At 43.5% G+C, this 27,217-nt stretch overlaps 1 protein-coding gene across 1 annotated transcript in view; it reads left to right on the top strand.

Annotated features, from left to right (window-relative positions):
- The window catches only part of LOC148322164 (uncharacterized), a 101,426-nt gene that overhangs the window by 5,689 nt on the left and 68,520 nt on the right, over window positions 1–27,217 (top strand). Inside the window, exons 2-3 of the mRNA XM_088317605.1 lie at window positions 5,476–5,581; window positions 14,430–14,587. The gene's annotated coding sequence lies outside the window, so the exon portion shown is untranslated. The remainder of the gene's footprint in view (window positions 1–5,475; window positions 5,582–14,429; window positions 14,588–27,217) is intronic.

Genomic DNA, 27,217 nt, shown 5'->3' with positions numbered 1-27,217 from the left:
CCCTTTTAGATGTTGGTGCGCTCTCGTCTCGCAGCATCTTGTCTTGTTGTTTGTTATTGTGGCCAATGAGAAGCTCGCCCAACGTGCTTTTATTGATGTGGCCCATTTAGCTCACTGGAATTGCTGCCAAAAGATGTATATCAATCTGATGATGTCGGCCTTTGGTTTCGTTTTACTGGAACCACCACCCGAAATGTAGGTGGGTTGACATCTAGTCGTAATAATGCTATCTGTGTGACTCAAAATGAATCTTGAAGGAAAAGTTAAATTCCTGCAGTACTTGAAAATTCAATATCAGTATTATTACCGTATTTTCCGGACTATAAGCCGCTACTTTTTTCCTGTGGATTTTTCTTTCACCACTAGGGGTGCTCTATAAGTGCAGAAAATACACCAAAAAAAAATCCAATTTTTTTTCTTGGGTCTGTTCTGTTTTAATTAGCAAAGGCACTGTTTTAACAATCTGTTAATGTACTTTTATGTGCATTCACAATTGTTCTGTACTTGCAGTAAACAATTTCTTTTTTTTTTTCAACATAACTGCGGCACTGCTGCTGCGGGTGCGCTTTTTCGTCCGGAAATTACGGTAATCAAATATCAAATAATAGTTCAATATTCCCTTCTATGATTAAAAAAAAATAACTTCATATACAAATAAAATAAAATCGAGAAAAAATAAAATACTAAACACATACACCAGTTAGTATTGCCATCATCATTTTTAATGATTATTATGACGATATCCTTTAATGTGGAATTTGAAACATTGATTTATTATTATGATTAGAATTATTTATGCCGCAATAAACCAGTAACCAGTTATTGTCTGTCGCCCAATGTCGGCTGTAACTCACCTGCAACCCAAATTGGGAGAAATGTTATTAAAAATGAATAAATGGCTGACAATTATTTTCACTACTCATTGAATTGAAACGTTTGCGGACTAATTTGTCTGTTTACATTGAGTGGAATCTTGCGTTTAATATCGTTATGGATGATGAGGATAGTGGCGTCTCCGTGGCCCAGGACACGTTGGGGTTCATGCTGCGAGTCTTAATGAGTCTGATGAGTGATGAGTCTTATTTCTCTCCATACGGTCCCGCCAGAGAAAAACAATACCGGGACAATCACGGGGCCCCTTGTGATTGCGAAGGTCGAAATGGAATACAAACGAGATCAATTTGTCATTTCCGTGCAAAGTTGTGACACCCCTTATCTTTCATTTATTTAGTAGTAATTGCTGCAATTTTATTGGCTTTTTTTTTTTTTAAGGGGGGGGTGTATCGATTTGACCTTGGAATCTCTTTGATGTTTTACTTACTTCTATGTCAACTTACACATTTGATCAGCACGATGACAAAAAGCATTGCAAGCATAATTGGAGAGTTTTGGAACTTTGTAACACCTTTTCATACCCAAATACTGTACGTCTCCGATGCATTTTTAACTTTTCCCTCGGATCGTTGTAGCTCTCTGTGAATTTAATGGATTTGCAAACAAATGTTTTTTGGCAGCGACAATTTATTTTCTCCTGCATCCTGTAAGCGCGTCTTAATTTTTATTTGATTTTTTAAATTTTTTTTTATAAATCTTACACGCACGTGCCGTGTCGCCTTCACACAAACGTTTGAGAAATTAGTTTCTAAAGGTAGCACAGAACACTTCTATTCGCTGCTTTCACCAAGGTTAATGGAGTGGTAGTGAACGGCTTTTCGCTGACACAGATCCAGTTTGTCCTCTTTGGGTCACCGAGCATGCTCGGTGGTTTACAAGTACTCAAGGGTGTCGGTTTTGACCCGACGGCTACGCTAAAAGCTCTCCGGCCCTCCTCTTGCCGCGGCCGCACGCCTGCGCCGCCGAGCGATGCTCAGCCTTGACGCTTTAGGCTAAGTTGGCGACGGACTCGTTTGTCGTTAAGTTCTAGCCGTAGCATTGAAGGATAATCCAGTGGATGAATTCTCGGCTGCAGCCGAAGCTCGTGCACATCAAGTTTAGCAATGCCAAGCAAGAGTTTTCTAGAATCTTTTTTATCCAATCAGAATTCTGGGATTTTTCTGTCCATTTTTGAAAAGAACTCCAGGACTTAATAGACCAAAAATTGTATTTATTTCTTCATATCTCATTACGGCCTCTCCTTGCGCCGAATTCAATAGACTCCAACGCCGACAAATCTGATTCTTTTTCTTCCTTGCGCTACTTTTTCTTCAGTGCCACTTTCATAAAGCACCTCCTGGACTTGAACTCTGACTTGAAACTCAGCCCGAGAGAGCTCCCGCGTGCGCAAAGTGGCTGCGAGCTCATCAGGTTCATAGGTTGACGCCAAAGAAAGAAAAAGGCCGCCAGCGGAAGGCGGGAGTCTGTCCGAAGCATCTTTAAGGATTTATGGCGCACGGAGCGACGCTATTAATCCTCCTCCCTCGCTCGCCGATGCACTGTATAGAATATGAAGGTGACAAAGTGCACTGTAAATATTAACCAGTGTATCCCCTCGCAATTTTGCCCATTGCACGAGCTTCTCTGCTTATTACCGCCGCTGTAATGAGTCACCAAGGAAAACCCCCTCGTTCATTCTCCTTCACAGGCCCGTGCGGCGACTTCTTCCGTCTTTTTTTTTTTTTTTCCTGCCTAATTTGCCATTGTGAATACTATCGAGTTAAGTGGCCCGGGTTTGTTTTGCTCCCTGGCTCCCTGCTGTGCTGGCATTAATACACCACTTGGGCTGGCAAAAAAAAAAAAAAAAAAAAAAGAGGAGGAGTGGAGGACTGCAGTGGCACGTTTGAAAGCAGCCGCACACCAAGTGATGCTGATGAAGAGGGATGCGGTGAAGGGAGACAAATGCCCGGCCCCTCAAGTGTTGTGACGGGCCCGAGGCCCACCACCCCGCCCCGCGGCCGTGGCGGTGAAACAAACTGTAGCTCGCCTGAACCGCGGCCAAGCTTACTGGCTGTTTGCGTTTCTGCAGATGGCGCTCGCTTTAATTACTGAGAAAACGGAGATACTGTAGTATTCATCCTTAAAGCGCCCTCCAAATGAAGTTCTTTGGAATGCAGTCAATAAATGGGTGCATTCGGTAATATATTTTTATTTTTAAACCCCCCCGCCGGTGCCGCACGCTGGCACGTCAACATTCATTATGTCAAGCGATCTCAATTTTGGAGGAGAGAACGGCAGAAGCCTCCTCTCCTTTCGTTGCATCAGCTGTGTCTTCGCAAACATCCTTATTGGCTTTTATCTGCATTGTTGGACACGATGTGGATAATTAAATAATTTTGCAGATGATATCGTATTATAGCCTCCTTAGCTGTAGAAAAATATCACATTTTTTAATGGCTCTCTTTTTTTAAGGCAGTGCTTCTCAATTATTTTATGTTATCCCCCCACTAGCAAGAAGGAAAGTATTTGCCCCCCCCCACCACTCATTCTCCACCGCAACTATAAATAATTGCAATTTCGCTGCAAAACAAACAAAAAAACCCCTATACTGTCGAGTTAATACTCGCCGTGCACAATGGGTAAGGAGAGCGTCACTGCCAACTACTGGAGTGGAGGTGCAATGACACTTTATTGGAGTACAGCGGAAATTAAAGCATGTTCTCCAGGGTCACACGCGCCCCCCCTCAGCATGGCACCGTGCCCCCCGCCCCCCAGTCAATTACAGTCAATCTCTAATTGGTATCTTCCTTGCTGTGCAAAGAAAATTCCTTCCATCCAAACGGCCATCACTCGTGCCAAGCAGAAAGCGGAACCAAAGACGACGAGACCATTGTAACGTGGCGGATTCTTGTTCGCCGGAGATCTGGAATAATCAGCCGCTCACGGGGCTCCCGCCACAATCCCGCTGGGCCTCGGAATCGTGCCTGTGGAGCCCTGGGGGGGGGGCCTCGAGGGTGGCGGCGAAGGAGGGGGGGGGGGGGGGGGTTGTGGTGGAGAGGTGAGGCGGGTGGGGGGGCGCGGATGCTATGTGACGGTGGCGACTGCCTATTGGGAGATTTGTGGCGGAGGCTCGGGGCAAAGAGTGGAGACGGTGTCAGGGCGATACCCTTGACGGTGACGTGATTGAGTAGACAGCTGCGACCCGCTTCGTTCTTTACCCGCCACCCAGCTGACCCCCCCCCTCACTCTTTGCCCCCACGTTCCTTTTCTCCCGCCTCTCTATCCCCAACCCCTTCGCCTTAAACCGCATCTCCGTGAGAGTGAGTGAAAACTGGCTATTACACCCAAGCACATCCAAGTAATTTATGCATGATTGCCTCTCAATCGGAGGCAATTCATCATCCTCTTCCCTATCTTTTTTTTTCTTTTTTTTTTAATCTGTCGGCGTCTTGTTCCGCCGGACTTTAATCTATGGGGCTATTAAGAACGCTTGTGCAATAATGGCTCGGCCCAGGTGACAGCGTGACATTGGCTCCGTCATTGGCGTCGCGCGGCTCCGGGACGTGGGAAGTGACGGCGGGAAATGGCAAAAGGGGGGCAGATGCGGCTTTATTAGACCGTTTGTTTGCGGCAGATGTGAGGAGATTTGTCGGTGCAAAGTGTACACGTTGCAGTGATTCATTAGTGTTGTCCCGCATGGACACAAATGTTTTAAAATAACGCACGGCAGGTTTTATTGATGCCGTCGCGTTACATCCATTTTGAGTATTGTGCTTAGACGGATCAATATTTGAAACGAGCAATTAACAATTCTTGCGGCTCGAATTAGTTGATCCAGAATAGATTGTCTCCGTCATCTTTTTGACACAAAACCATAAAATTATTCACAATAAGACAATTGATTGATGAATTTTCGCAATTTTATCAATTTTGATTTAAAATGTATTTAATCGAAATCATTAGATGAAAACAAGAGCGACCCGCTTGCCAAATAATGAGCTCACATTTAGCTCAGAATTGCTGTTAACAGTTGATGCTCAGAATATTGTAGAAAAGCGCTTTTATTTCTGTTCAGTTCAAAAAGTAAAACTTGCAAATTACACAGACGTGATATTCTTAAAAAAAAAAAAAAAAAGGAAAACGTTAAGGTCGATTCCACCTAATTTTATCCTTCAAATCATTGCCTTTGTTTCTTTTGTGCTCGTTCAATGGAATATTTTAATTTATCGTACTCAAAATTCCTTCAGGAGAAATTCAAATTCCCACTCTGCTGTATATTTTTGCGTTGCACAACACACAGAGATAATTATTCAAATGAGCTCTTGAGCTTGAGCTGCTGTAAGCGAAATTCCTCAAAATGAAACATCCATCTGAATCCATCCAACACCACACGTTTCACTTTCACTTTTCAACCACTGATATAAATCAAGTTTTCTGCAATATTCTCACTCGAATGTAAATCTGGTAGCGAAGGAGGTTCCACGAAATGCCGCAGCCGTGGGACGAGTCAACCGTTGCAGTCGCACACTTGGCGCTCGGTGACGGTGAGGTGGCGCTAATGGAAAGTGACCTCACGCCGTGTTCTCTATCTGCTCCATTCAGCAGCTGTCGGGCCGAGGATGCATCTTGATTCCGACCCTGTCGCCTCGTCCACCAGCCACCGTTGTCTATTTGGTGCTCGGATTGGAAACGGGAAGAAAGAAACAAGGTGAGGAGGAGGAAGGATAGTGGTAGCGTAGCCTTGACTGTAAATGCAAAATTAAAATTAAATTTTTTTTAGTGAAGTAATTGGTTTACATGCAGCCACAAATAAGGATGGGCGAGTACTGATGCCAGATTTTCGGATCGAACCAATTCCGGCCTTATTTGACGATTTTGGGTACTCATGGAGGCTGCCGATACCTGTCACCGATACTTAAGGGGGGAAAAAAAATTTGGCATTAAGTCCTTCTAAAAAGTTGCTATTCTACTAATTTGATCGTAATTGTCGTATGAAATCCCTCCGATGAAAACAAGCTGAATTGGTTTGTGTCGAAATGAAAGTTTTTATTTCTATTTTTTACCTCCGGAAAGAGTTTATTGACTTATATGCAACGTATGAACTTTTAAGTATTAACCAGCCGGGTTAAAAAAAAAAAAAAAGGATCTTTGATGTCTTTATCCGTCAAAGGTAGTAAATGAGTTAAGTAAACTACTTTTGATTTCTTTTCTTTACTTAGAAGCGATTACAAAAATAAAGCTGCCTGACATTTAAATTTTCCCTAAGGTCCTAATATTTTTCGTATGAAATCCTACAAAATTCCGATGTTAACGCGCTCAAATGAACCCCGATAGTTGTCTTTGGATGTTTTATCGACTTGCGTGCCAGCAATTAATTAGTGATTTGATGACTTTTTGTCACGTTCTGGCCACGCTACTCATCTCCTCGCGCCTCCTCTCTGGCTCATCTCTTATTTGGCTCTTCACCGTCGTTCTCTGCAAATATTTTTCCAAGCTAAATGTTACCCCCCCCGTCGCCTCGGCCGCTGGAAGTCAAATCTCTAGTTTAGTGACTTGCGTGCCGACACAGATGGTCGGCCTTATCTTAAGAACACCCAGATGGTTTTTTTGTTTTTTCTCCAAAAGAAAATGAGTCATTTCAGTCGACGTGCGACATCGTCCGTGTTTTAACGCCGCTGCGGCAGCGAGGGAAAAGTCTTATACAAAGTCAAATGGGACAGGTAACACTTGTTCTTTTACTCCTGAAACTTTTTTCATGTCTCTTCCCCGCCATTGAAATTGTTTTCTTGTGTCTGTCCCCTTAATGTGCAAACGCTTTAAGGAAGCCGCCTCGTGGCTCTTTAAGGAGCAGCGGCAATGAAGCAATCCATCTAAAAGACACCCTGTTGATTTGGCTCCTTTTTTTTAATCGTCTGCGTGCATGCGGCGACCATTCTACCTATTTCGACTCAACTTTGTGAAGCACTCGAGCACCGGCCACAGAAGACAAACTCTTTCGGAACCATCAATTGGACATATTTGGCTTTTTTTTTTTTAATGATTAATTCTTGGATCTTAATTTAAGTGTAACGGTTGGTTTTCAACTAAAAATAGAGTTGTAAATATCCTGGCATGTTTGCTAGTGGCGTCTTGAAATACATGTGACCCGACTTGAGTGTTTTTGGAGACGCAAGCCGTCACTCGGCTCATTTGCTCTGACGTGAAAGTGCAAAGTGGAGACACAAGTGCAAAAAAAAAAAAAAGGGGGGGGGGGGGGGGTTCGGCCTGTTTAAATCCACTGCCAGTTGAATTTTACTGTCAAACTATAAATAAAGCAAAGCGGATTCCACTTTGGGTATTTAAAGCATTATTTAATTTTTTTATTTAATTTTAATTTAATTGGGCCCTTATGAGCTTAATGCTAACACATAATGGAAAATGCCATATATGGGCTAATGGATAGCAACCTTATTTGCAGTGTTATAAAAAACGATTAATATGATTGCCGCTTACTGAGTGACTGAGAGTAATGTCTGTATAAGTGTATTATACTGCCCCCAGTGGACAAAGTGTGTACACCAAAAGGCGCAGCAGAATTGAATTGTAGCATTAGGTCATAATTCTTAACATTCTATTTAATTTTTCTCTATTTTTTTTTATAAAGAACAATATAAAGTGATTGTTTCCTGATTAAAAAAAAAATACAAAAATATTTTTTTTTATTCTTGAGACTTGACTTCTATCTCAAGTCACCATTATATTTGAAATCCTATCTGAGGCTTGGAACCCAAATATGAAACTGGATCCCAGGCTTCTCATCCAAATTCAAAAACACCAACTTGAAACTCACCGAGCCTTGAAACCCCATCCCGAGATTAAAGCCCGAACCCAGCCCTACCCTTGTATGTGCCGCTGTTGATCCACATTTAAAAAAAAAATGTTGTCCTTGGTTGAGCGCTTGAGCCACTCTCGTTATGTTTGTCAATATCTTTCAAAGAAAACTTTTGGCCACAGCTGCTTTTTTAGCTTTTTCATTTTAAAAATATAAAACACATTCTCTGGATGGGCATGTCGCTCGTTTGGCGTCCTTGGTAACGGAACATTTGGACTGCTACCGAGTTGACGTTCACACCTCAGCTGAATGCCGAAGCTGCGAGATCTGTCGGCTCTAAAATAAATAAATTTAAAAAGCACAACAAACAACACTGATTAATTTCTGCCCTTTTGTCATTGTCATGTAATAATAACAACACGCCAAGTTTCTATCAGCGCGAGTGATGTTATTGATTATGTCACGGGCAGCCTGCAGGCCTGACATTGCAATCTTCACACGCTCGCATTTTCCACCATGCTCATGCCCGTGAATGCGCACACGCGTGCAACGGAGAGATAACGCAAACACATGAGAGTGCCATACATGGTATGAGATGGCGCCGGCCTGAGGGCACGAGCGCCGCTTCTCTGCACCGTCGGGATTTGGCTGCCTTGTTGTGGTTGTCGCCCTCGGAGTCTGGCCGCCATTTTGCAACGCCAAGCCCGCCCCGCACAAACATACAGCATCGCGCTCGACTTTCATCTCGTGGTCACGCTCGTTCCTCCGGGCTTTTTTGCTCCTCTCTGCTGGACTTTTTCACCAATTTTTTTTCAGCTTTCTCCACTATTTCGTGCAATGGAATAGATTTTACTACTGAATGAAATGGCGCCCGTTTTTTCAAAGCAAACATGGTGAAGCAGCAGTTAGCTGTTACGCTGCATGCAAAAGTTGCCAATGCCATGAAATAGAGATAAAAGTTGCCATCCCTTGCCCAAGTTCACTTGACTTAAAATTAGAATTATTGTCTCTGTCGGTTGGATGTCGAATCATGCCAGTGACTGGGAACGATGTTCCTAGATGGATTATGTGATCGGATATTTTGACTCCCCCAGTTTTTTTTTTTGGTTTGGAATAGTTAATTCCCAGCGCCAAAATATAAAAATAAATATTTTTCCAAATATTTTGCGAGCATCTTTGTCAAAGCTGCTGTCAGATCACATGCAACGTTTCTTGTCCGGCAGCGCTGGCCCGACGCCCTGTCGCTTCCAAGCCGAGGGGATTTAAGCAGCAGCTGCGTCTCGGGCTCAAATAGACGGGCGACGGAACACTGGTGGGGGGCGAGGGGGGAGACATGATGTAATCACGCAGATCAAGACTTTCAAGTTGTCTGGCTGCAGAACGAAAAAGCTGAATATGCGGCCAAAAAGTGATGCTTGTGACACTTCCAAAGAGAACAATGACCACATTTCTCACAAAGCCAAATAAAAATCTCGCCGTTGCTCTGGTTGCGTATCGGGTAAAATAAAGTTTGATTCCAGACAGGTGGTTTTGACTCCAGAACCTCAGCAGGGGGGTGGAGTAGGGGGGGGGGGGTGGCTCGGCTGACAGTTCCACTTGAAAAGCGTCTGTAAATGTGAGGTGTGACTGTCAGCGGCACGTCCCCGCTGGTGTGTCACTAAAGCTTCAAACTTTTTTAGCTATTGACTTATTCATCACCGTCGCTTTACATATTTCATATGGCACGCCTTCTTACTTGCGAGCGGGCCGCCGTTGACCTTCCAACCAAGAGTTTTCAGCAGCCGATGGGACAGTTGGACATGACTTGAGCCGCCTCGTGATAACAATTACCACAATTTCCGGAATACAAGGCGCACCCGCGTTTAAGCCGCGGGAGCTCTTATTTTGAAAAAAAAAAATAAATAATCAAATAAATTATTTATATATATATATATATATTTATATATATATATATATATATATATATATATATATATATATATATATATATATATTGTACATATTACAAGAGCTGTAAGAGTATGCAGACAGTTCTCTCCATTTTTTTTTTTTTTTTTTTAATTATTTACTGCCAAGACCCATTTTTTCTACTGCAATTTCCGGACTATAAAACGCACTTGTGTAGCAATAGCTCTTAAAAAAACAAACAAACAAAAAAAACGAGACACAAGAAAGAAAAAAAAAAATCGAGATTTAATTAGCGTATTTTCTGAACTATAGAGCGCCCCTAGTGGTGATATAAAAATCCACAGAAAAGCCGCACGGTTCAAAATCTTGGAAAAAAGTAGCGGCTTATCGTTCGGAAAATGCGATAATTGAGCCTTTCCGTCCATTTCTTCAGCGAGGTGGTCCGTCGCTTGAAAAAAATCCTCATTGGCGTCGTTTCCGCCCCCTCGGATCATCTTTTTGTTTCATTAATCACTCGTCAGAGACTGTAGCCACTTGTGATTGTAATGATTGCACTTTGATTTGTCGCGTTAATACATCAGCTTTTCGGTGCCAGCCAGTCTTAATCTCACAAGCGCCGACCGACATTAATCATCCAAACGGCGCTCCCGAGGTAATTAACACCTCGATTATAGACAGCTGATGGTCGCATTGGAGGACGTGCCGATTTTTCACCGATTATATATCGGCGAGTCACTGTCTCGGTCATATTTTATGGTCAAATACGCAACTTTTAAATCTCGACTCCAGCAGATTAGTTTCCTCCTCCCCCTTGCAGTTCCTTTTTGGCAGTGAATACCGCGCCTTTTCAGTCAGGCATCAAAAGATTTTGATGGTTTGACAAGGACGGGCCCTAGAAGCTCGCCGCCTCCCTCCAGACCGCCTCCCACCCTCAACCGACGAATGCCCCATTTCCGCGGCTTTTCCATGGCAACTTGGATCCGGTGAGCAGGCGAGAGGTCTCCAGTGGAAGCTTAAACGCTGCTGTCAGCTGCCAAGGAGACGCAAGACAAATGGGAAAGTTAGTAGTAAAGTTAGCGTTTCCATTTTAGTGGGGGGGAAAAAAAACAAATGAAATCGTAAAATTAAATTCCTGTGGTTCAAAATCCCAATTTTGATTATACTCTTTACTTCCTGTTTCCCGTTCGGCACATCAAGGTGTCACACCTCCTCTGAAGATGTAACCCACATTTAGTTCTATTTTCAAAGGTCCGGGGCTAAAAACACATGCCTGCTTCAAAGTCAGAAGACCCTGGAAAGCTTTCGTGTCTTCCCTCCTCATGCAATTGCCCCGCATGGCTTCCCGGGACTCAGCCCCGTCTTCCGTTTTTGTTTCCTCCTCGCCGACACGACGCGACAAGACAACTTTAAAATCGGGTTACGCTCGCTCTTTCCGAAGGATTACACCGGAATCCCAATGGTTTTAAACAGTCACACTCTGCCACTCAAAGCCAGACATTTTTACTTTGCAGCGTTTATTAAAGGAGCTCCGCAGTGACAAGTGAAGCGTTTTGCCGCACCGGAATGAGGGAATACAGAAGAGCTTCTCCCCGCCTGTATTTTTATTTTTTTTGGGGGGGGTTAAGTTGCAGGCTTGTTTCCGAGCTTTATGTCACTCTGTTTCGGAATACATTCACAAATGTGGCTCAGGGATACAACATGCCACAAAGGATCACAAAGAAGCTTACGGTCGCTACTGCCGGCACCTGAGGGATGCAATTAGGGTGAAGCATTTAAATGCATTTGCTCTTATTAATGATTTTGGGGGGGGGGGAATCACGGCAACGGTCGAAACGATGAGCGTGCTTTACCACCAAAAATGGACTCATTGTATTTCTTTTCATTAATTGCCAGAATGACACAAATAAAATTGCCGCCTGAGGCACTGAGCTAAACCCCTTCTCGTTCAAATCCCTGACAAAATAAAGTACACCTCAAACGCCATTCTGTCCACAAACTGCTAACGGCTACTGCTGAATATAGCAGTGGCGGGCCGTGCGTTTCATACGTCGGCCTTCAGTGACGGCTGTACTGGAAAAATAATATCCAGAAAGACACTTAAGCATTACTGAGCGAGTGTCGGACGAGCTAGCTTCTCTTGAAAAGTCCGACTTGAAAATGGCCTTGCAAGTGTATCTGCAATTAAATCATTTTCCCGCCTTGCTCTTTGGTCTTAATGTTTACTTGCGATTATGACGTCTTCCGCATCCCACTCGTGCCGAAAACTAGTCAATTGTGTACTAGTCGATAACTAGTCAATTTACTTTGTGTTCTGAAATCCAGGCCACACCCTTTTAGGCCGGAGTCCAGTCAATGGTGCTGTAACCTTGTTAAGTCACCTGATTTTCCCAAAATTCTATCTTCTTCTTTTTCCTTCGATGGCGGTAATGACGGTATGATTAAAGAGTTTCAAATGCCGGCTGTGTCTTCCCATCGGAAAGCAACCCTTTCTGTCGTTGATCTGTTCCTCATATTTTAAATTTTTTAAAAATGACCACCGCTGTACTTTATTTTTTTTTTAACCCATAGAAACTTATTCTGATAAAATTGTAAATGAAATTATTTTCCATCCTTTTGATTCTTTTTCATGAAGCCCTTCAAGTCTTTTTACCAAATCCAAATATAATTTCACTCACGTGTTCATCAGTTCCGCCTTAAGACGGTTTGCGTTGTTCCTCGGTGCGATCCGCCTTAAGAGCATTTTCGCAAATGGCCTCGGCTGTCAGGCTTACGGTTTATCTATTTCTTCTCGCACTCCCAGCTCATTACTGAACGCTTGGTGCAAATATGGATCCATTCCACCACGATCCATCACTTGTGACACGTACACACTGTAATCTATTTTAAACAGCGGGCTATGATGCTGATGATGCATGGCAGAAGACGGGATATTGTCTGCACATTTATGAGCGTGTATATTGATCATCAATTTTCTCCCGACTCCCTCGCCACTTGCGCTGTTTTTCCCAAAGCTTTATATGCATTGTGCTTTACGACGTATTGACACCCGCAATTGAAACATGATGATGGAGACCCTTCTAATAAAGGCCACTTAGTGCAGCCCCAGTGGAGTGGAGTAAATCGTGTCGAAACTTTGTGTCGATTGACCCGTCGTGGTCGGGAGGCATCGCAGTTTGCTTGACTGAGCGGGGGGGGGGGGTGAAAATGATCGCCGGCGTCTTGTTTAACCTTTGAGAGTGAAGCAACAGATCACAACGTTGAGTAAAAAGTACGTCATCGAAGACAGATGGCATCCAAGCAGGCGTAGGTATTGTTAACATTTACGACGGTGAGATGGCAGTCACGTTGCATCGGGTCTCGGTATTACTTCTTGTAATGACATCGTTATAGATTTTCCAGAGTTGGAAAAGTTGGGTAAACTTTTCAAAGGGTTTGCGATGGAAATTTTGTCGGAATTCACTAGAAATGTGTGGTATAAATGAAAACAAACATCTCTTTAAAGGTTACTTGTGGTTAATTGTTTTTTTCAATTTTTTTTTAATTTATTTATATTTTATTTTATATTGTTTGTGAGTTGTAGAAGACTGACTTTTATTAAAATTTCCTTACCTTCCGGGACCTCTCCTGTAGTGCATGTGACTGGAGGTGAAAAAAGCAAACGGGCAGCTTAGTGCTGATTGGCTGCTACCCACTGCACAAGGAACCAATCAGATGTTGCTGCGGGCGGGCCAATCTGCTTCTGCAGGCAGGGCCACCAGCACAGCAGAGAGAGAGAGAGAGATGTGCTGCAGCAAAATAAGCCAGCTTTTAATTTATCGGCCTTGATGTTAAAAAAAAAAAAAAGGTCAAAATGCCAAATATCGGCCTCGATAATCGGCCCAGTCAATAATCGGTCTATCACTCATATTTTGTCAATCATACTTGGTTGATATTTCTTTCATCAAATTAATCAAATTAAAACAGTTCATTTTGAAAGTTGCTTCAAAATAATCCAAGCTGCCGTTGCCTCAATGGCAGCGAGCCTGTGAATTCCTCCCCGTCCTTTGGAGATATCGGTGGCCTTTCTTCTCACTCCCAGCCCTTGTTGCCGACAATTTCAATCCGCAAGCTGGTTTGAAGGGGCTGCCAGGTGCTGCTGGCTCCAACCATATGTCCTCTGACACCGTCTAGGGAGGCCAACATTGCGCCGATCCGGGATCAAAATCTGGAGCTACCTCTAAGAACGACCCCAACGCAAACCCACCGGAAGCTCATCCCCCCCCCCGCCCCCCCTGAGCAAAGGTTTGGTGGTTTCTGCTCCAAACTCCCGGGGGGCTTGGGGCGTAAAGCGACGGATTCTATTTCGGGGAGCCAGTTGGCTCGGCGTGGTGAGGTGAAAGTTTGTCACTCGGTTACATTGGAACTGGAATACTTTGTGTTCCCATTTTCTTGTGTCAGGAAGTGTCGTCTCTGTCTGTTTACGATCCAGGGATGCGATTTTGTGTCGAGCACGGTCACGCTACCCCCAGGTGAGGCCTGTGAGCCTGCTGATAGTCGAGCTTGTGCGCAGGCAGAATGAAAGTCTTGCGTCAGTTTGAGAAGCTGTCGAAAGCAGGCTACACACATTCCGATAATCGTGCCAAAATTTGAGCAATTTTATCCCCTCTGATAAAAGTCATCCAATTCGCGATTATTCGTTCTCCTGGCCAATTATCCTGTGGTGTGTCGGGAACGAGTTAAGTGGAAAAAAAAATGGAGCAATCAACGTAGAGTAGATATTCTGTTAACTTTGAAGACAATCTAGAATTTCAGCCAGTATGCCCACTTTAAAAATGACTTTCCCTTTTGTGTTCCGAAGCCACCAGGATGGTGCGCTTAGCAGAGGCGCGCGTTTATGAGGAAAGACGAGCGCCCGTCTGCCGTCACTTCCGCAAGATGAAAAGGCCTCGTAAGCCGACCGCTTACCCTGCAGGACACAGCTCGGCTGCCGGAAGACGTGTTTGACAGATGTGGCAGGTACTTGACCTTCTTCTCCGGCTTTTTCCTCTCCATCTTTACTTCCAACCGGCCTCCTTCGCGCCGCCGCAGGCGACCGCTGTCGCCACCGCCGCGTGTCCCAGTCTGTTAGTTTGTATTTATTCAACTTGAAAACTGTCAGATAAAACCGTGTCCGAGAAAACAGACGTGCCAATATGACCGTTGACCTCCGATATTGCTGAAACTGCATTTCACATGTTTGTCATTTGTCTTATATCAATATTAAAAAACAAAACAAAAAAACAAACACTAAATCAAAACACATGGCATACAAGCAGCGCATCAGTTGGTTCAAATGTACGGATCTAGCTATCAAATATTTTGGTGTTTCGATATCCTACTGAAATTTATGTTGAGTATTCAATTTAAAATATATATTTAATTTTACTTGGTAAAAGAACAATTATGAATATGCAAAGAAAATAACACATTTTACATGAAAATGAATAACCTATATTATTTATGAATATTTTCCCGACTATAATGTGCACCTGTATATGAGCCGCAGCAACTCCTTTTTGGTGATAACCCCCCAAAAATAAATAAATAAGTATAAAAATAAATAGATAATAAATACTAAAACTAATTAAATAATAAAAATAAATAAATAAATACAAGGCGCATGTTGAAAAAAAAATAGTTGTTTACTGCATGTCGCAATCGAGATTTATTTAGTGTATTTTCTGAACTATAGAGCGCCCCTAGTGGTGAAAAAAATAAATCCACAGAAAAGCCGCACCACTGTATTAGCCGCATGCTTCAAAATCTAGGAAAAAAATAGCGGCTTATCCGGAAAATACAGTCATTGGTTTTCTTTTTTTTTTTTTTCCCCTAAATTTAAAGTGTGCATTGCAGCAAATTGTATTTAGTTGTCGCAGAAGCACTTCCAAAAATAAAGAGGAACTACAATGTCGGCAATCATTTACTATCATTTCCCTATTGTGTCCTATATTTGTAAACATGTTAGTCTTCTTTCAAAGGCAACGGCAAATGCACTCGGAAGCAAAGCTCCAGCGCCCGATAGAAAACCGACCGAGGTTGAAAAAATGCGTCGCCTTGTTAGTCGGCTGTTGCATTTTAATGCAAAGGCCACAGATATGCTTGAGTGAAAGGATCGCTCAGTCGCGCAAAAGTGAAGACGAAGGCGAGATGTTTTTTTTTTTTTAATTCAATGTCTCTGTCTCTCGCTCGCTGATGTGTCACGAAGATTACAACAACACAACAACAACCTTGGGGCAATTTTGAAGGCGAGCGTACAGTGGCCAACGCGGCCGCGGCTCGTCTACTGTACTCAGCCGGCGTTCCGCGTCAACTCTTCTGTTGGCGGGGATGAGCGGCTAAATTTTTTACAGCCTCCACGCGCATTTCCATTTTTTTTTTTTTCCGGCAGACGGTGTCCCGTGTTACTCATCTTGGCTAACAATAGGCGAAATGTCAGCATACTTTCAGCCAGCTCTAAATTAAACATTCAACCTTCCTGAGTACACACTTATCGAGTTGTTCTTTGCCGTTCCCCCTTCACCAATTCGACTACATTTCCATTTTGACACCAAATGAAGCATCGTCGTATTAATTTCTTTGTTTTTATGCACACATACAACACAGCCGCTTTGTGACTTTTTCTTTTCCGGTCGGATGCGACGTGCCTTTATTAGCGTAATGGTCAAGAAAGTCGACTTGATCCGGTGGGGGTGAGGCTGATATTTTATTAATAGCAACTATTAATATTCCATCGCAGTGGGTGTGTTTCTTTTTGCAGAAGCATAATGAATAACTGAACACCTCCATCGTAGCAGTCTCCTCGCCATGAATATTCAGACGGCGGTGAGCCGAGAGCTTCTCCCGCACTTTTGGAAACACATCCCACCCGAGTTCCAATTTTCTCACCGAAGGGATCGGGCGCCTTTTTTTTCGATCCGACGTTCGGCCCGCCGAGGTGGTGGGATGAATCGATTGCTCTTTGCGCGGGTATTTAACTGATTGATTAATCGCGAGCCCCCTAGGCCGATACGGGATTGATTGGGAGTGGTCAACGTTGGGACGCAGTGAGGTGAGGGAGTGAGGGGTGAGATTGTGCACGATGCTTTGTTCTTTTGTGCAACGATCACATGTCTCGTTTGGTACCAAAAGTGTGAGAAAGTCCCAAATATCCGAATTCTTTTGATTGGGGATTCAAGCCTGACTTTGGCTGTTGGATGGCGGGGACGTCTTGTACCACCTGCAAGAATTTTTTTTTTCTTAACTCATTGACTGCCATTGACGGCTAAAGATGTCAAAGTTCCATTTTTTTATTATTTTTTTATTTAATTTTTAATTTTTTTTTATTTTTACTCGGCTGGTAGCGAATGAGTTAATCCGCTGTTGGCGGATCAACCACGATACCTCTCAAGCTAACATTTCCATCCTGAGTGGTATTTAAATTTAATGTGTTCCTCTTGTGTCACTTGCAGTCATTTGTCAGTCTACCCGGTACTCGTGAGCACTACCATTTTAATTCTGGTCGGGCAGATAAAATAAACAGTGACTTTCCGAATGCCCAATTTATCGCCTCAGAATGAACTCGCGTGACAATGTCCCTTTGGCTACTCAAGTGACCTTCCAGAGGCGACGCCATGATTCTTTCGAGACGTAAGACCGTGAAGAAGACTTCAAATTATGCGTAACACTGAACTTTGCAAGGACCCCCCCCCCAAACTGAGCGGAGAACCCGAGTCTTCTGCCTCGTCCTTGTGTTGTCTAGTCAACTGCTTTGCGCCGAGACGGTCCGCAGAGAAATATACGACTGGGCCGCATATCACAGCCATCCATCAGCCCAACTCTCCCCGATGTGGCGCTGGCCGTTATGAAAGTGGCACCGTCGTATATCAAATGATTCTACAGACAAATCAAAACCTCACACAAACTCTCTCGCCCGCTCGGGGGCACGTTCGCGGACCGCTTTTTGTTTACGGTGTTCAATCTGCACCGCACACGTTGGCGCACCAAAAAGCCGTTTTAGGTTATATACCAATTGTGTATATACCCCGTTGGGAACAGAATCGACCAACAGATGAATTCAGTTTAATGAGCACACGTGGGATTGACCCGCTTTGGATTGTTCGGCTTCGTCGTCGTCGTTAACTGTTGCACACTCGACCAAATGATTTCATTCAGTCGTTCTGATGGCTTGCTAAGTGACTCATATGCAAAGACGCATACTGTGGCGCTTAACTTATCCCTCCTAAATATGGGTTCCTGCTGGCGGGACAGATGCACCGACTGCGCTGCGAAACAGCGTGGCGGCATGAAGCGAGAGGACATATGGCTCGCTGGAGTTCAAACAATTGGGTTTGATGGAGGAAGTCAAGAAAAGCCATGAACCTTGACCCCTCCCTTTGTGGGCAGACTGCGTTGGTACGATGGATTGCTTTCGCTGGAAGGAGACCGTGCAGCAATTAAAATTAAAATCACAACCGTGTGTGGGGCATGCTTTTGATTAGATGATGTAACATTCGATTAGCGTTTGATGTTTGGATTATATTCAAAAGATACCTGTTTTAGGGCTGTGCCGATATCAAGATGTATCGCGATAGGTGATTGATATCAATAGATAATGATATCAATAAATTATTGATCCAAAAGAACTTCCCGTGCTTTTCCCCCCCGCCCCTGGTGCCCAGTGGCTGAAGCAGTAACGGAGGCACTGCTGCTCACCCTTCCTGCCGCCATTAGAGTCAGAAAAGTAGGGGATTACCAACCTGGAGGGTTTGGGGGGGCAGGGCTAATGACTGCCATGGTCGCAGAAAGCCGATTTAGCGAGACTGCAGCAGGATGGCGTGAAGTCGAAATCTCCGACTAAGACCCAGTGTGAGAGGCCTTAATAAAAGAGACGCTCAGCCTTGTCGTCGACATCCTTCTTGAGGGAAAGTTGTCGAAATCAAAAGGAGTATGCGATGCATGCATTCTCTCGCTCCGTATATTATATCACCATTTACACAAAAGGATTGCGAAATTCTGATGCTTCCGTACCTCCTTTTGACGATTGCGATTTCATGTTGCGTCTTCGCCCTCACGCTGTGACCTGTTCGTGATGCTTTCAAAAGTGAATGCCGTTCGCGTTTGGGGATTTATCCTCAAAGAGCATAGAGCGGATATTGGACAGGAAGTGTGTATTTTTATACATTGAAAGCAGGCGTGGGAAAACTATGGCTCGGGGGCCACATGCGGCCCGTTCAACGTTTTAATCCGGCCCGTCAAACTTGAAAAAAATTTAAATGAATACATTTTGGGGTTACACATTCAACGACTGTGGTGCAAACTCTCATGCGACGACTAAAATGCAAAGACGAGTGGGAACTGGCGCTCACACACACTTCTTTTGTGGCATGTTTAAGGAATAATACCCGAGGGTGCGTGGCGCTGAATGCAGCGTGAGCGTCTCCCGCGGTCCTTTTTAGATTCCACTCGGCGCTATCAAGAGACTTCAGCTCCGTGACATTTAAGAATATCTGATCTAAGGGCATTCTTATCGTTTACTGCCGCTTCTTTTGCTTCTCCTATTTTCTTCCGCCGCCTGTGTTGCGTTGCGCCGCTCCCCTTCCTGTCTAAACAACACGTGCGCATGCAAGCGCACAGCATTCGGCGGCACCTTATTGATCGGTAGCGGGGCCAGAGGAGCGCGCTCGTGTAGAAGTTTGTACAATTGATCTTGCGCATCCCCCTGATGCGGTTTCCATGTTCCCACATACATACATATTCAGGATGTGGTAAAGTCAAAGTGGAGACGATTTTGTTCAAAGTCTGCGATTTTAATTGCGCTGGTGCACCTAAAAACAAAGAAGGAAATAAACAATGGGCTTTGCTGCTGTTTCCCCATAGGACGCATCTCAATGGCTGTAGCGCAACGTGTGTCAGCTTGCAGATGAGCGCACTCGGCAATGAACTCGCCACGGGATTCCGGCACGCATCATTGTGCACCGCCAGACTATTTGTTTGCCACACTGCGGTTTGGAGCGCTCTGGCTCGATCAGGTGGTGTGCGTGACCCTGGCTCGACATTTTCCATCGGTGACCATGCTGAACTGTTGGTGTTGGAGCACTGAAATTTAAACACTTTTCGGCAATACTTTTGAGAAATAAGTCCTAAGACCTGATACGTCTACTTCGCCTAAATGCCTTACCTAACTAGATACCGCCCTAACCTTCCCCTGCCTAGTCTACCTACCTGTACCCAACTTACTCTAAACCAGTGCTTCGCAATTATTTTCTGTCACGGCCCCCCCTCCCCACCTAGTAAGAGATCATTTGCGCCCCCCCCCACCACCCACACTCCGTCGCAACTATAAATAATAGCGTTTTTGTTGCAAAACAAACCTACACCGTCAAGTTAATACTCACTGCGCACAATGGGTAAGGAGAGCGCCACTGCCACCTAGTGGAGTGGATGTGCAATTACACTTTATTGTAATATGGAGGGGGGAAAAAAAAAAGAAAGTTCCCCAGGGTCACACCGCGCCCTCCCAGGGGGGCCCGCCCCACACAAGCACTGCTCAAAACTAGTCTACCCTACCTACCAACGCTGTGCGATTTCATAATTACTTTGTTTTTAACGAGCAGTTTGAAAAGCGCAAATCACACGACCTGTCTGCTGCCGTGTGACGCCTGACTGCATTTTCTCAAAAATCCTTGTATATTTGTGAAGGAGGCAAGTCTGGCGAAGGATTAGGGGGGGAGGGAAGAACAGCAAACTGCCAAAATCTGCACAGCCTGTCAAGAGTTTGGAAAAGAAAGAGACAGGAGAGGCGAGGAAAAATGTCAAGGAGGAGACTGCAAATGAGGCTTGTTTCAATACGGGGATCGATGGGGGATGCAGGAAAAGATGTTGTGTGCATCGATGATAAGTGTCCATTGGCAAACACGAGACGGGAGGTTATTGAAGGGGATATGTGTGTCTATCGGGGGGCGAGCGGCGGGTATAGAGATTGTGTCACAAGAAATAGATGAGTTATTTTTTTTCCCCCCACCCTCCGGTTGTTAGGGCTTGAAAACAATGTTCTCCGGGAGAAGCCCACGGCTGCCGAGAAGCATGATGTCTATTTCATTTCGAAATCAGCCCACTGGTATATTTATTCCAGTTCCTCCTGACGCCTTGATGATGATCACTCATGGCTACTGTACTGGTCGAGGGGATCTCTACAGGCTTGATAATTATTTTTAGGCGCTTGCCCTTTGTGTTTGTTCACTTCCCTGGCCTGGGCCTTCTTTGGGAAGACGTGATTGTTGGGGACAGCCCTTCAGCAGTTGTCCATGTCAGCGGGTCTTGTGGGGAGGATGCACTTTTCTCTCTGTGCAGACCAACCCTTACTCCTTTAATGCTGATGAGTTTCTGAGGATGTCTCCCGGCTCATCTCATGTCTTGCCATTAGCTACAAACAGCCTCCTTAACTGAATTTTGAAAAGGAAAAAAAAAGCATTTCTCCTCTTGTAGTACCGCATTTTCCAGACTATAAGATGTTACTTTTTTCCTAGATTTTTGAACCATGCGGTGCGGCTTTTCTGTGGATATTTTCTTTCACCACTAGGGGCGCTCTACAGTTCAGAAAATATGAGAAATAAATCTCGATTGCGACATGCAGTAAACAACAATTTTTTTTTTCAACATGCGACTTGTATTTATTTATTATTTAATTATTTTTAGTATTTATTTATTTTTATTATTGATCTATGTATTTTTATTATCTATTTATTTTTATACTTATTTATTTATTTTTGGGGGGGGTTTTTGGATTTTTTTTTTTTTTCTCTTGGGTCTGTTCTGTTTTAATGAGCAAAGTTGTTGCCGTGTTAAAAGGCACTTACTTATTAAACGATCTGTTTATGTATTTCAACATAGAAAACTGCAGCTTATCGCCTGGTGCGGCCTGTATATCTTTTTTTTTTTCTTTTTTCCCCAAAAAGGAGTTACTGCGGCTTATATACAGGTGCGCCTCATGGCCCTGAAACTACGGTAGTCCGTAAGCATTATTTGTTCTACATTCTCCAACTAAACTGACATTGACCGCTTTATAAACTTTTTGTTGTCGCAACGGTGTTGATGATGATTTGTCTTGCAAGGTGTTTGTTGCAACAGTCAAACATGTCAGCCGTCAAACATCATTTGTGACTTGTTCAGTCCTACTTTTCAGCGCTGATAACGCTTTCCGAGAATGTATCTGTGATGTGTCGTACTTAAAAATAATCTCGCGACGGGTGACAATGAGCCATCGTGACATGTCAATTTTCGGGATCAGCTCCGCCTTGAGAAAATGTCAGGAACCCTCCGTGTCCGTCTGTCTGCGCGGGAGAAAAATGCTGTTTGTCGGCGTCGTCTGCCTCGCTCAAGTGCGAGCAAATCTGTCAATCCGTTTTGGATATCAAGCCTATCCTGGCTGACTTTGGGCAAGAGGCGGCGTGCGCCTTGTACTGGTTGCCCGTCAATTGGCAAGTCCTCCAAGTACAAAGTGTAACATCAGAGGTATGATTTTTTTAGATGAGGGACCAGCCGATACGTCAAAGATCTTCTTTTGGCCATCTCCAGTCTTCGGCGTGGCTCTCGAGTATGTTGTTGACTCAGAGGCACATCCGTCTTCCTTTGATCCCAAATGACTCGCCGTCTCAAAAAGCAAGTGGTGACGAGGAGGTGACGTGCGGGAGGCGTACTGGAAGGTATTGTTTTGATAATTAGCAGCGGAAAACAACAAAGAATGGGAAGAGAGGGCGAAGGGAGCATGCAATGAGGACAATGGCCATGTCAAAGCGTCCTTGAGAGCAACGAGGGAGGAGAAACATCGAGTCGGTACACAAATTAGAATTGAAATTGTTCTTTAGTTCTTTAGTTGTGTTGATAAATTATCTATTTTTGTGAGAGTGTCTTATGCAGGTATTGATTTTATTGATTGATTTATTTTTTTTTTGTAACCAAATAGTTATTAAATAAATAAATAAACAGGTATTGATTTATTTTTTGGGGTAACCAAATAATTATAAAATAAATAAATAAATAAAAAAAAAACAGATTCATTTATTTATTCTTTGTAACCATATAATTATAAAATAAATTGAAAAAAATGGTATTGATTTTTTTTTTTTTTTTGGTAACCAAATAATTATAAAAAATTTCCCCCGTAATTCCCCATGCTTGGAAGTGCAAACATTTGGGGTTGGTACAGAAGATATTAAACACACCCTGTTGCACTGCATGCCGGCAGAAAACACGTTGATCCTCTGCGCTGAGCTTTATTCGATCCAAGCGTAGCGCAGTGGCGCTCGCAGCTGCTGTGCAGACTTGATCTAATCATGCTGCCTTAGCTGCACACACAAGTTATACGGAGGCACACTGTTGCTTGATGACAATAACCATATAAAATGGCAATGGTAGATTTCAGAAGGATTGAATAGCACGTGACTTAAAAAATATATATATAATTTTCAAATGTTTGCAAATGTCTCCTTTGATATTTTTTTTATTTATTTATTTTTTTATTAAAAGCTTTGACGATAGATCTGGAACTTAACGCGACATTGACAAGGTTCTGCTTCTGAGAAAAAAAATGAAGTGATACTTTTCTTCCCTCTGTGAGCACACTGAGTACAGTTTGGCAGGTGGTTTTATGAAACTCCAGTTTAAAGTCAACTGTGAAAACAGACATAAAAAAAAAAAAAATAATAATTTTCCATAAAATTTGCCCTTTTAAAACAAGCAAGTTATGATATCAGTGACAATTTGAACCTTAAACACACACTTTCATAATATTTCCTATGACTTCAAGCGTAGGAGTCGTGTTCATCTCTGGAGTTTCTGCTAAAATTGGACAATTTGTCTTAAAAAAAAAAACTAACAAAAAAACAAAACAAACAGCTGTTATTTTTAACTTTTTTATTTTATTTTTTTTTTTTAACTCGGCTCCATCACTCAATTTAATTGAGTCATTAGCCCTTTGGTGACAGCGACGTGCCCGCCGAAAACGTCAGCGTGCTTCTTCAGGCGAGTGCACGTGTTGAATCGGTTCCACAAGTTGCCCATTAAATAAAACTTGTTTATGTGTGCTCGTGTGTGCTCGAGTGTGACTGTGTACCGAGGAGGAACGCGTCGTCTCCTGAGTCGGCGGCACGTCTGCGCGGCAGCCTCCGCGCTGACACTCGCGCTACGACACGCTGCTCTGCAAATGTCACTCGCATCCAATTAAAGGGTCGACTGACGCCATCGACCCCCCGTCCGTTAAAGTTTTTTTTTTTTTTTTCCGCTTTTTTATTTATTTATTTTTTTGCTTCTGTTCAAGGGGTCACTTGAGGTTCCTCATAAGACCCCCGGGAGGCATTTGCGGGGTATGTTCCTCTTGGGTGAAATCGCCGCTTGTTATGCGTTTCCCGTCGGGGCCCACCTCCACATATTTGTTATTTACAGCGTTGTCGGTGTTTAGTTTGACTGCGCTTGTCTTGGGTTTATTGGCCCCTGAGCAAATGCCGCGGTTATCCATCATTTCACCCACGCCGTTCAATAGCAATGCGCGCGATCTTAACAGTCGTCGGCGCGCGATGAAAGATCAGCTAGGCCCATTTTGAGCACTATTTCTGTCCTCTGCGTTGTCGTCGGCAGCAGGCTGGAGAAGCGCTGTTGCCTTGGCGATGGACTTGAAACATTTGCTTAGCATTTAACACTTAGTCACACTCTCTGCGTTTATGTGCAGTAGACGCATTTTCATATCTATCTATATATGACACGTGCAAATAAAACAGACGACAATAGGCATATATTCCTTCAAATGTCTGGAAATATTTAGTTTCAGCTTTATTTTACTGTAGTTTGCGAACTTTCTACTTATTTGCATTTTTATTTACTAATGATTGAGCGTGCAGCTGAATGGGTTTGATCTGAGTTTGACTGGCGGCCACTCCAGGTTTTCGCTGCCTTTTGCCCAAAGTTAGACGCTGAACATAAAATGGGGTTTGGAAAATGGATGGATGGAAATTCAAGCAGCACAGCGGTCAGCAGCGAATTTTAGTCAGAGATGACCTTCTGTGGCCTGGAATGTATTTTGGAGATATGATAAAATTATTTAAAAAAAAATAAATAAAATGAATAAATAAATACATAAAAACGGTCTTCCTTTTTTGTTTGGCCTATTAAAGATTTTTCAATACGAAATTTGCCACTCGTAAAAAAATTCCACCTGTTGCTCAACCTAACCCTAATTTCATAAATATTACAATATATTTTACTATTACTACATGTTATGAAATCCTGAAAAAAAGCAAGGGCAGATTCAGAAAAACATATTATAATGAAAATATTATACATTTTTTTTACTTAATCTCTGATTTAAAAAAGTCATTAAAAATTGTTGACCAGTGTTATTGTTCAATAAAAAGCTATATGAGTTGGTCATGTCCTGTTTTTCATCAGTTAGATTTAGTTTAGTTTTAGTTTAAATTTAATTTAGTTTTATTGGACAGTGATAAACATTCTACACTTGGATCAGGTTTGCTGTTTAATAAATAATGCCCCATCTAATATTTCATGAAGTCTTTGACCCTCTTTCCATAATTTTCGTGAGGGAAAAACTGACTCAAAAATTGCTGAAATTGTTGTTCACCTTTGAATGTTCTACAGTTTTTAACGTGTGCGCTAAAAAGCTGAGGTCAGGCCCATCCACGTGTTGTGTGCGGTGTCTCGTCTTGGCTTCCTGTAAGAGCAAAAAAAAAAAAAAAGAGTTTATTGGCTGGGGGGGGGCCAACGTGCGCTCTCACAAATCCCTTCCTTCACCTCAACTTCCAACTTGCCGCTGGTCGTAATTGAAGGCAGTCTGCCACTCTTAAAGGAAAGCGGACGCTTCGGCTCGCTGTCTGTTACCAGACGAGTTCCTAATTGGCGGGGCTAATGACATGAGGCGCAGCTCGGATCCGCAGGCACGTTCAACAGACGCCAGGTCCTGCTCCTGTCCTCTCCTGCTCGCCGGAAAAAAAGCACGCGTGCTTAAACACCCGTGCGGAACTCATTCGCACGTCACACTCTGCGCCTCCAAATGAAAGCATTGCGAATGATTTTGAGCTTTAGACTATTTCTGCTTTACTCCCCCGCCCCCGCCCGTTTCGACGTTTAAACGAGGCTAGACCTTTTATCTGACCATCGGAGGGTTTTTAGCTCCCTAAAAGCAATGTGATGTTCACTCCAGCGTGTTCACTATCCCACCCCGGTGAAAGGAGCCGAACACTACATTATGGGCTAATGTCTGGCGGGGGGTGGGGGGGGGGCACTTCTGCACGGGTCAGCGCATAATGGCCAGGAAATGTTCCCTCTGCCGTTTATTACGAGCTTTTCATTTGAACTATTTCAGGGCTTCTGTCATTTGGAGATCCAACCGTCTATCCATTTTTCCAAAGCACTTATCCTCATTTGGGTAGTGGCTGAGCAGGGACCCATCCCAATTCATCACAAATAAGATGATAGTTTGAGTACAGTGTGTGCTTTACCTCGGCCGACCATAATATCATTTTGACGCTTGCCTGGCGACCCGCTAAGATGCAGCTCTTCAACCAACCTCAGTCCATTCAACTAAAATATGTCACGATCAGGTAAATCTATGCGCATCGACGCTACGGTGCGTGATTGAAGATGTATCTAACTTTATCGGAACACACTTGAAGTATAAAACTAGAGGAAGTCTCAGAGGGGGCAAGAAGTGTCCGTCAACTGTCCGACCGGTCCTCGGCCTCCGTCAGCCTCATCCATCAGCCTGCCTCTGTTCAAAGTGTCACGTCGGGTTGTTTCAGACAACACACAGTGGACACAATGAGTGTGGCGCTTGGATTTATTCAGCCGAATTGTATCGTTTAGTACCACTGTGTCGTTTATTTGAACCCTCGATAGATTTCTTTCTGTTGCGCTGTACATTTTTAAGAGCCTGCTTGTCTGTCTTATTAGCGCCATGAGAAAACGTCACAGACTTTTGAACGTGACAACTCGCACAACTTGTTGCGTTTGTCCATTTTGGTGATTTCGCTAAGCAAATAAGGATTTAGGATGGTTTGCGAGACAAACTGCTCAAAGGTTTAGGATTGACAAGCTGAAAAGGGAACAGGATGTTTGGAATCACTTCACATTGTGAATCTGCAGAAGAACTAAATATTGATATATGGCAGTTTGGAAGAAGAAGAGTACAGGACAGTTTGAACTGGACAAAGGCACAGGATTAAATTGAAGAACTGAATGAGGGCACTGGAGGAATTTGAAGAACTGAACAAGGTTACACATTTCAAGAAAAAAAAAACAAGGTTGAAGGAACAAAATGAATGAGGGTACAGGACAGATTATAAGAATGAAACAAGGATACAGGACAAGAACAGGACAAGGTTACACATTTGGAGAAAACAAAGTTAGTGGAAGGGTGTGGAGAAAACCACAATGGAGTCCTGGACGGGTTTGAAAATGGAAGCTGAATTGAAGAAAGTGGATGAAGGCACAGGACACAAGGTGATCGGTCAGTTTCGATGATGATCTAGGTGAGGGTACAGGACAGATTGGAAGACCTTAACTCTTGGATAGAACTACGGGCGTTTTTGTGCGAATTTAACATTCGAATAATATCTTGCTTGA

The sequence above is a fragment of the Idiotropiscis lumnitzeri genome, chromosome 15, assembly GCF_059441095.1.
Source record: "Idiotropiscis lumnitzeri isolate Australia: NSW breed Sydney's pygmy pipehorse chromosome 15, RoL_Ilum_1.0, whole genome shotgun sequence".
Taxonomy (NCBI): domain Eukaryota; kingdom Metazoa; phylum Chordata; class Actinopteri; order Syngnathiformes; family Syngnathidae; genus Idiotropiscis; species Idiotropiscis lumnitzeri.
This window is presented reverse-complemented; position numbering and strand designations above follow the sequence as displayed.